The following is a 9,716-nucleotide window of genomic DNA, read 5'->3' as shown; positions in this document are numbered from 1 at the left end:
TAAGTCCTGGGCAGGCCATCTGGAGCCGCCTACTTTAGGCTGCTCTAGATGTCCATGATTTTACAGAAGTGTGTAGGCACACTCTGTTTACGGAGGCACTAGTGTGTAATGCAGTTTTATAGAAAACAGACTGACAATAGAATTTCAGAATTTAAACATACAGAAGAAGAAATCTGTGGTGTCCTTTGCTAAATGCACAGGCTGAGAAGTTGTTCAGGCTGAGAAGACATTGTGACCTTGAATTAATTCAGCCAAGTCACTGAGAAGCCGATCTGCAGCTGTAATATTGATCAATGCCCACTTGCCCACAGGAGGCTTCTCTGCATCATCTCGATCTTGAGAAAAAAAACATAATGGTTGGCAATTTTCAAGATATTGTTAGGCCATGTTGGACTAACCATGCCCCGTATCATTCCTCAGCAAAATTTTGTAATATAGCATAATGATTAGGACCCAAAGATCTACGTAGGCAAGTCTATAACTTAACATTGGTCAACAACGTGTGTTGGCCTTTTACTCAACCCTGCTGTAAGGTTATATTAATCATCCCTAGACGTTTTTGAGCATGCTCCTAATATCACAACATATCTTGTTAATGTTAACAGTAGCACATCTGGAGGAGGTACATTGAATCACAGTACATTTATATATTAAGCACTTGCAGGGACATTGTAATACAATACATGAGATTCCATACAAGTATGAGATGTGGTCAGAATCTGAATATCTAAAACATAAAAATGACCTATTTTGAAAATGGTGATTCACAACATCATCACAGTGATTAAATCAGGGTCACAGTCGTCAGTTACAGAAGCAGGAATGTGAGTGGGCTATCAAGAACCATCTCATAGAGTAAAGTGAAATGTTGCCACCATTAGCGATAATGGGTCTTGCCTCTCCATGAAAAGGAAGGCTGCATTCTTCATTTGCATTATAGCCAAGACCCATTTACAGTAATGGTGGCAACATTTGGTTTTGGAGTATACACAGTACAGTGCTTTTGCAAAAGTATTCAACCTCCCCGAAAGACGTAACCACTTTCTCACTTACAAAAGACACTTATGTTCTAGTGTATTTCTAAAGGCAAAATAAGTTATTTGTCTGCTAACATTAAAAATAAATTAATTAAAAGCTGAAATATATTACTGTTATTCAACCCCCTGTGCCTATTAGTTCCATATTTAGACAGAAAAATTATTCACAAATGATACAGAGGTATCACTTATTTGACCATAAATGATGATAATTAGGTACCTATGAGAGGTTAAAGTAAAGATCTCATTCTGGATATAAAAAACACTCAGTCTAAGGGTCCTTAACAGAGAGAAGGTAGATTAAAGAGACAAGGTGTTTCAAATGCTTAGTTAAGGAGAAGACTCATTTTGCCTTTAGAAATACACTCCAGCATAAGTGTTCACAAAGAAAACACTGATTGTGAAAATATGTGTTAGTATCTTTTGTAAACAATAAAATGGTGATGACATTCAGGGGGGTTGAATACTTTTGCAAGGCACTGTACAGGTGCATGTTAGTGCTTTGCTGGCTTTTAAATAAAAATACAGAGAGTTTGTTGCAACTGAGGTTTATGTATATGAGTTACATTAACCTTCTAATAGTGAGCCAAAAGCTTTCATCCGAAATTCAGACTTATTCTTCAGCTGAAATTAATATCTCTGAAGGTAATGTGCAATTGCAGAATTGCTGTATCCTCATTTCTTTATAATAATCACATTTGCAGTTGTGATTGCAAAACACACCAGCATTTATCAATTGTGTGATTGTGTGGAGAATTTGTGAGAACAGAAAGAACTGAGATATGTATAATTATATAAGAATGAGTGTCTTGCATTTTGTGCACTGCATGAAAGAGTTGGCTGGAAAGAACAGGGAATATATTGAGCTCTGTCTGTTTTCTTCAGGTGTATGTAGTTGTTTTTGCTTTTCCATTTTAAGATTAGTTAAAATAAATTCTATGAAAACAGATCAACAAAGGATTTCCAAATCTATCAGTACCCACCTTAAATTGCCATAAGCCATCATTCCCACAGGAAAATTGTGGCTTCTTCTTTGCCCCTTCTGTTGCTTCCAGCAGGACTCCAGGCAGTGCTGTAAGGATTCTGGACACAGTTCCTTGTCATTTTCCCTCCAGTATTGGTAAATACAGGAAGAAACTGTCTCCAGAATCTCTGCACCATTTGCCAGAACTGGCCACATGAATCCACGCCAGCAATGAATTGATGCGTCATGCTGGTGACTCTGTTGAACACAGATTGTTATGCTGTTATTTTGTTTGTTTCATATCCATACTGCAGACTTAAGGGAGAATAAGAGAGATAATAAAACTAATAAATGGTTACCATCCTCTTAACTTACCATGATGAGTTAGTACACAGATATGAGATTGGGACCACAGCATTAATAAGTATTTTGCTTATACTTTTCAGTATAAGTGGCAATTACAGAAAAAAAATGGATGTAAAAACACTGACAGAACAAATATCCACATAATATTAACATTAAGCCAACTGCTGAGGTGTTGCACCTCATAGTTAATTCCATCTCCATTTCTTACCGGTGAAAAAGAAAGTGAGCCGCAATATGTTCCCTAATCCTAGGCAGGTCCTGCAGTGTAGCTGTGAAAATGTCTGGGACACCACAGTCAGCTATTCAGCCCCCATTTGTTGCTGTGAGGCTGGCCAGGTCTTCTGGTGGGCTGCACATCACAATCTTTTGAAGTAAAATGACAGTTTGTAAGTAAAAAAAAAAAAAAATTAAAAATAGAATACTAAACATGCACAGTTGATATTCCAGAATTTTTTGGTATTTTCTTGAATTGTTTGTGTAGTTATAATAAAATACAATACTATCACTATCTCCATCCTTTCACTCAAGCCTCAGTCCGGCACACTCTTTTGTCATGCTTTCCATGTTGTTTCCTAAGTTTTTCCTCCATGAAGATGTCCACGTTAATTGATGTGAGGTCTGGCCTCTCACTACACATCATCTTAAAACGTTCTGCATTACTGTCAGCTTTCTGCCTGTGTAGTATTTATTTTGAGCAAGGGACTGATGGTTGTAAGTAAATAAGTCCCTGGGCTTCCCATAAAAAACTCGGAGGGAGCTTTGTAATTCTAACATCAATAATCTTCAAGAAAATGTCAAGGGCAAAAATATTTTGTGCAATTTCATCAAGTCATATTTCCTACTTTCATGGTACTTATTACATGAACTCACAATAATGCATTCACAAGTATTACTGTATTCACAAGTATTAGACGGGAGTTTAACCTACCAAAGAATTCCCTCCTTGGGCCGCCATAATCATCTGCCATTTCTAACACGAATTCTATGTTTGGCACTTTCTGCCAGTCAAAGTATGCCTTTGACAGAGCCATACAGGCACTCTGCAGGATGTGCCTGCTTCTGGCAATTACAGTGAAGCTGTTTATGTTGTTTCCTGCCGGAAATCAGTCAAAATCGTGGCAAGGTCCATGTTATTCTGGAATCAAATAGAACAGTTGATAAGTACATGATGTACAACTTGCACTAGGAGTGAAGAGTACATTACATCTAGAACAGTTATGCATGGTGTTTGATGTGCAAACATCAGGATTGATGCTGACTGGGGATGCCAGAAGTTCAAAATGGACGTATTAACAGGGTGTTCCCTGTCATCTTATAGGACCAGTATGTAGGATTTAGTGGCATCTAGCAGTGAGGTTGTAACCAACAGAATACCCCTCCCCTTCCCCTTCCAAACATGTAGGAGAATCTATGGTGGCTGCGGAACTTGAGGAAAATGCGAAAGGCCCTCTCTAGAGCCAGTGTTTGGTTTGTTCGTTCTGGGCTACTGTAGAAACACGGTGGTGCAACATGGCGGGCTCCGTGGAAGAGGAACCGCTCCTTAAGTAGATATAAAGGGCTCATTCAAACCCTGCATGTTTCTTAATTTCATATAAAAAATGCAATCCTTTAATATTCCAATAATGTGTAACCACTGACAAGAGGTTGACCAACCAATCAGTACCAAGTTCTCAATTTTAACTTTGTAGGAGGAAAAGTAAGACATCTCACGAGATGGAGGAAGAAAGTTTGTTTCAGATTTTCTTTATAGGGCTCAGATTTTGAAATGAATGTACCCCCAGCATTATAGACTGTTAGTATTTCAAATTATTTTTAAGATCTTCAATATTTGTTGGACACTGGATTTTTATAAAGTTTATTGTCCAGCTCTATGGACAGGTCTAGAGCTGCAGGTCTGGCATAACCGGAAACCTCATAGAGTTGGCATTATTTTGTTGGGTTTTGAAATAGAAATTAAGTTATTTTATTAATAAAAAGCTGTTTTATCAGTAAAGGAATTATATTTTCACCTCAGATCAATCCATTATGATAATGCTCTACATCAGGATTAAGATAGGCTATGAAGTGACAGAGCACCATGGCTTTTTGGTACATGGAGAATTGTCTGGCAATATTCACTTGGTATGTGGAAAACAGAGGCTGCTTCAAAGCAGCTCATAGAAAGAAGTCTACAGTTATTGTATCCAAGGTTAGTGCAGCTTTAGTTGGACTCAGTGATGTTGAGGCAATTTCAGTGCTTATATTGTGTCAGATGGCCGGGGCAGGAAATACTAAAAGCTCAGTCTTTGAAATATTGAGCTGAGGGTGATGATCCTTCATCCAGACTGAAACAGGCTATCATTGAGGCAAACAGGTCACAACATATAGTTTTTTTTACAACGTTGTATCTGCTTAGTTACTGCTCCTTAATGTAGGGCTTTTCAGAATGCTACAAAATATTCCATTGAATTGAATAGATCATCCCAATGTCCGACGGTCAAATATTTCTTGGACCGCTTCCATTGGCATTGGATTTGTGCTTCAGATTCACATCTTTCATATCATTCCACAAAGTGCCCTGGTCCATTTACTAATCTGGGAAGTCTCATTGTCTGTTCCATTTTTGAGTGAGAAGTGTCTCAACAAGAGAAGTATGGAGACGTCAAATTCAACATCTCCTAAAATGTGACCTTTATTCTATCAGACTGCATCATTAATGGAAATAAATGTTAAAAAATTTGAATGTATTATCTGCCTCAGTTTTCACTGCTGTTGAAGAACAAATACACCTCCTAAAAGGAAGCCAGACTTTTGCATGTCTTTAGTGGAGAGTTGGTTTAGCTATCTGCATTGCTATGCTGGGGAAGCAGTGAGGGCATAATATACAGAGACACAAGAAAAGGCATTCACTCATGCACACATGACATAGTCTGCAAGGTTAATATAGAGATTATCTTCTTATTATTATACTATTATAAAAAATGAAACATTTCCATTCTATCATTGTTCATCATTAGAAAAAGAGGCAGCAAAGCTTACAATATCCTGTCATTTATTAACGTTCCTTCTGTGTGTATTTGTACAATTATAAGGCTACATTTTAAGAATGATATCCTCTTAAGAATAGTTCATGAAATGTTTGATTCAAACAAGATAGACAAGAAAAATAATCCAATCCAATGTATATGAAAAATAATCCAATAAAGATGTGAGTTGCCATAACCTTTTCTCCAGTGTGATTTCTATTTCTACATGGGAGAGGAGGAGAAATAAGATGGATAAATATTATTCTGTTAAACAGAAAACATGTGGCCTAAAAGGCTTAAAATGTTATTATTTAAGAATTATTAAATTCTTCTAAATGATTAAAGAATTACTACAACATTGTTTAACTATTGGAGGTACTTGACAGTACACATGATAATATGCTTATATCATCACACTAAAGGACATACAGTATCTTGTCAGTATAAATGTATCAGAAAATATGCTTTGGGGATTCACTACATAATTATTTTCAACCAATTGCTCCATGTCTCTTTTGCCTCATGCTCCATGTCACATCCACATCTGGTGTTTCATCACCAAAGAAGTCCTGAATTTCAGTTAGTTCACACTCTGCAATGCAAAGCTGTAACAATAACATGGGAAGTTAAATTTAAAATTTTTGTAAGCCTCATTATAATGTGGTAATGTGATGCCATCCCTCCACAATATGAAACTGAAATGTTTAATACCCCAGAGAAGGAGACTGAGGAGTCAGCCATGGTGCTCAATCAGGAATTCAAGGCTTTATTCCTACATCTGTGCACAGAGGGAAAGAGTAGCTTCACAAAATTTGATCCGCTTGTCTTGATAGAGCCTGATATAGGAATACTAAGAGGTCATTCTGACCCAAGCCATGGCCTTGGAAATGAGGAGAGAAAACCCCAAAAATGCCACGCAGAGAATATAGACAACAAGGCAAGAAAAGAAATGCATAAGTAATGGTATTGTCATATTCACAAGACTTTTAAAAGCCTGGTGCACAATCAACAGAAATAAAAAATTATAAAAACCTTCCCTACTCCAATATATAAAGTTTCTAGCTAGAAAATTAACAGGAACGGTGCATATTGATCCAGAATGGAGCAGCAAGATAAAAGTTGTGCTCTTAATGCTGCACTGAGGTCAATGCAGCTGAGGCAAATAACACTAGTTTTTTGACTGTTAAGTATGATGCACACATTATAGCAAAGGAATATAATTTTTAATCTTCTCATATGTGATGAATTCCAGGGAGCCACATCAGGTTGACATATGAACGGATAGGACATATCACTGAAGCCACAAAGGATGTTAAAGCAGTTAGTCAACAGAAATCAGGACTGCTGTCAGCACAGGCTTCTAGTTACAAAACTTACATCACATTAAGATATTCTGTATGAAAGAACATTGATTTAGTAAAGTAGTTGTGACAACATATTCAGAATTCAATTGATATCAAGGTGTAGTTATATCAAATTTCATCTGTCTGATAAAATATGTCTTCAGAAAAGATTATGTACATCTTTGGACACATTAGCTGCCCTCTTGGTTATAGCAAGGATACTCCAGCATATAAAGGTTTGTTACTCCACTGAAGATTATAATTTTGCTGGACAAACATCTTGGTGACACTGTGTGTGTCTCTTTGTTCTTATGAGTTTATAGGCTGTTAGTCAGTCTCTGACTTCACAAGTTGTAGGCTATGACATGAAGAGGTAGCTTTGGAAAACAAAAAGATCCTGTACACATATATGTAAAATCTGTTTGACTGCAATGAGTCATGACTATGAATCCAATTTTTCAGGCTGTCATGACAGGTGAGAAATGTTGCTGTGATAAACATATAATGTATCATGACATCACAACATGACAGTTTCCTGGCCTGGCAATGATCCAAAACCATAAAAGTCTCTTCGTCACAAATCAACATTGTCCACTGACAGTGAAGAAGTGGCACCACATATCTTTCCTACAGGTTCACAATAGTCTTGTTTGTTGTGTGATGAGATAAAAGACACCTGTTGTCTTTTTCAAGTGAAGAAAGGCTGACACATCATTTTCTATGACACTCCAGTCAGTCCATTTTCTAATAGACTCCTTATTCATTCACATGTTTCATTATAGTTAAATATCTCGAGATAGATAGAAGTTGTTTGTTAATGTAAGTATTTTTATTGAACGATCATATGAACATGGTCCTTCCATGCCATTAGGGTTCAATTCAGTAGTTGACATTTGGGCACCTTTTAGAGTTTACAATTTACTTCAATTAGATTATGGATGAAATGGTGAAAACATCACAATTAATGTTATGGGCTGACCAAGGTTTTGTAATAAATCAAACAGTATGGCTTGGAATTACTTGAACGGAATCAGGATCACATCTGTCTTACTAAAAGTTAGGGTCTAAACTGGTTTCTTATGAAGGTAGGAGCCTTCGGTCTGTGACTTGCTTTAATATGCTTACTGACTACAGGGGGCAAGCACACATGCGGTTCTACCAACAGAGGGTTATGCAAAATATCAGTACAGGTTAGCTAATTTTAAATGAGTTACCAGTAGCAAAACATTCCCCAACTGATAGGAGCTGAGCAGGGACGCAAACCCTCAACCTGCTTCACATGATCAGATTTTTAACCCTGTGCCTTCACCATTGTGCCACCTCACTCTACAATGCCATAACAGCCCAACAAGGAATTAATTTTGTTTGTCATTGTCTTACCCTTATGCATACCCGTCAATTAATACCAGAGTGCTTATTTACATGTATGGTATTGTCTAACCAGTAAATTTGGAAGGGGAATAAAATAACACCCATACTTAGGCTTTTCTTTAGGTTACCAAAAAAATACCATGAGAAACGTTGTTACAGAATAGGTAGGTCAATGGGTGCAATCAATGCAGCAAAGGAGATCTGTGCTGGATTAGTGTGGTCTGCCTTTCTTCTTTACTGATTGGGTGGTTGCAGTTCAAATCACAGGGCAGAGATCATTATCATTTAACAACACCGTCCTTGGTGACGCTGGGCAATGTAACGTTGTTCCATGAGCATATAATGCATCCCTTATTTTGCTGCTCGTAAACTGATGAAAAAAGCGTAATTTTCGTGATTCCACGCCACTTTTTACCACCTTACATGGCACGAAAAGCAGCATCCTGACAATTTGTATGACGTTTTTTTTTCAACGAGTTTGAAAATTGGCATAATTTGGCACTTTTGGTTTGTCATAGAAATACTGTGATGCATAATCAGCAGCTCATTTGCCATCTTTCTCTTAACCTGACGTAATTTAACCTGACGTGTTGAGTGTCGCCTTGCAGCAGCAAACAGACATATTTTCTGGGTGTGTAAGGATGTGTAATTATGGTGAAATTGGTTTAAACTGATCTGCCCCTTAAAAAAATATAGATATTTTTCAGAGAAAAACCAGTGAAAACCAAAAATTATGAGCCTTAACAAGTACACACACAACGAGAGTTGAGAGGAAAATGCAATGAAACATCTTGATTGGTTTTCTAATATGTCAGGTTTGATTGATTAAATGCAGAACACATAGCTTGAGAATGATTCATTCCTATGATAAAATGAGTAATGTCATCAAGTTTTCTGCATCACAGGACATAATGTCTCCTTGACCTGTAAGACCTGAGACGGAAAGAAAATGAGAGTGGCAGCAAAAAAGAGCCAAACAGCTTGCTATTAAAGAGAGAAAAGGTTTTTCTTTACTATATGAGATATCCATGTTTTACAAAAAATGATTACGTGATAACACTAAACTAAAATGACTTATGAATTCAAACAAATGGTACACTTTTAGTTGCTTTAAAAAAGTTAGTTTTAGTTATGCATGTCATTTTGGTGATCAATATTTGAAATACAGAGAAATAAATGATATAATGTTTCAAAAAGCAAGTGTAACATACTACACTAGTTTGCTACCATCTGTTGTTACACTAATTTAGCAGATAGCAGTTTGGGTTTTATAGCCGTTACCTGCTAGTGACTGATGGACCTAGAATGCAGCTTAATGAGAATTTACTTCTCACTGAAGGAATTGTTGCACTGGAGTAGCTGAATGTGTATGTTTCTGAGAAGAAAATATGTATGTATGTGTACTGAGCTTGTGGCTATGGACCTTTTGAGAAATTGCTTGCAAATGTGTGTTTCTGTGCTGTCTAGTTGGAACACAGGGTCAGTCAGGTAGGGCAGCAGCCCTTGAGAAAATAGAGATTAACCTCTTTGGTGAGTGTATCATTAGGTTACAAATGCGGGCACACATTTTTTTCCAACAGAAATGTATTTGAAATTCTGGTCCAAATACCAACATTTCCAAAGATACTCT

The 9,716-nt window shown here is 37.0% G+C and overlaps 1 long non-coding RNA gene across 1 annotated transcript; it reads right to left on the bottom strand.

Annotated features, from left to right (window-relative positions):
* Positions 1-209: 209 nt before the first annotated feature.
* Positions 210-2,708, bottom strand: LOC121885156. Its single transcript, XR_006092477.1, has 3 exons — positions 2,576-2,708; positions 2,021-2,259; positions 210-335 (listed from the first exon to the last, which is right to left on the bottom strand). It is a non-coding gene; the product is annotated as an uncharacterized LOC121885156 (long non-coding RNA).
* Positions 2,709-9,716: the final 7,008 nt, after the last annotated feature.

Source organism: Thunnus maccoyii, chromosome 19 (assembly GCF_910596095.1).
Source record: "Thunnus maccoyii chromosome 19, fThuMac1.1, whole genome shotgun sequence".
Classification (NCBI taxonomy): domain Eukaryota; kingdom Metazoa; phylum Chordata; class Actinopteri; order Scombriformes; family Scombridae; genus Thunnus; species Thunnus maccoyii.
Note: the sequence above shows the minus strand (reverse complement) of the source record. Positions and strands in the feature narration are given on the sequence as shown.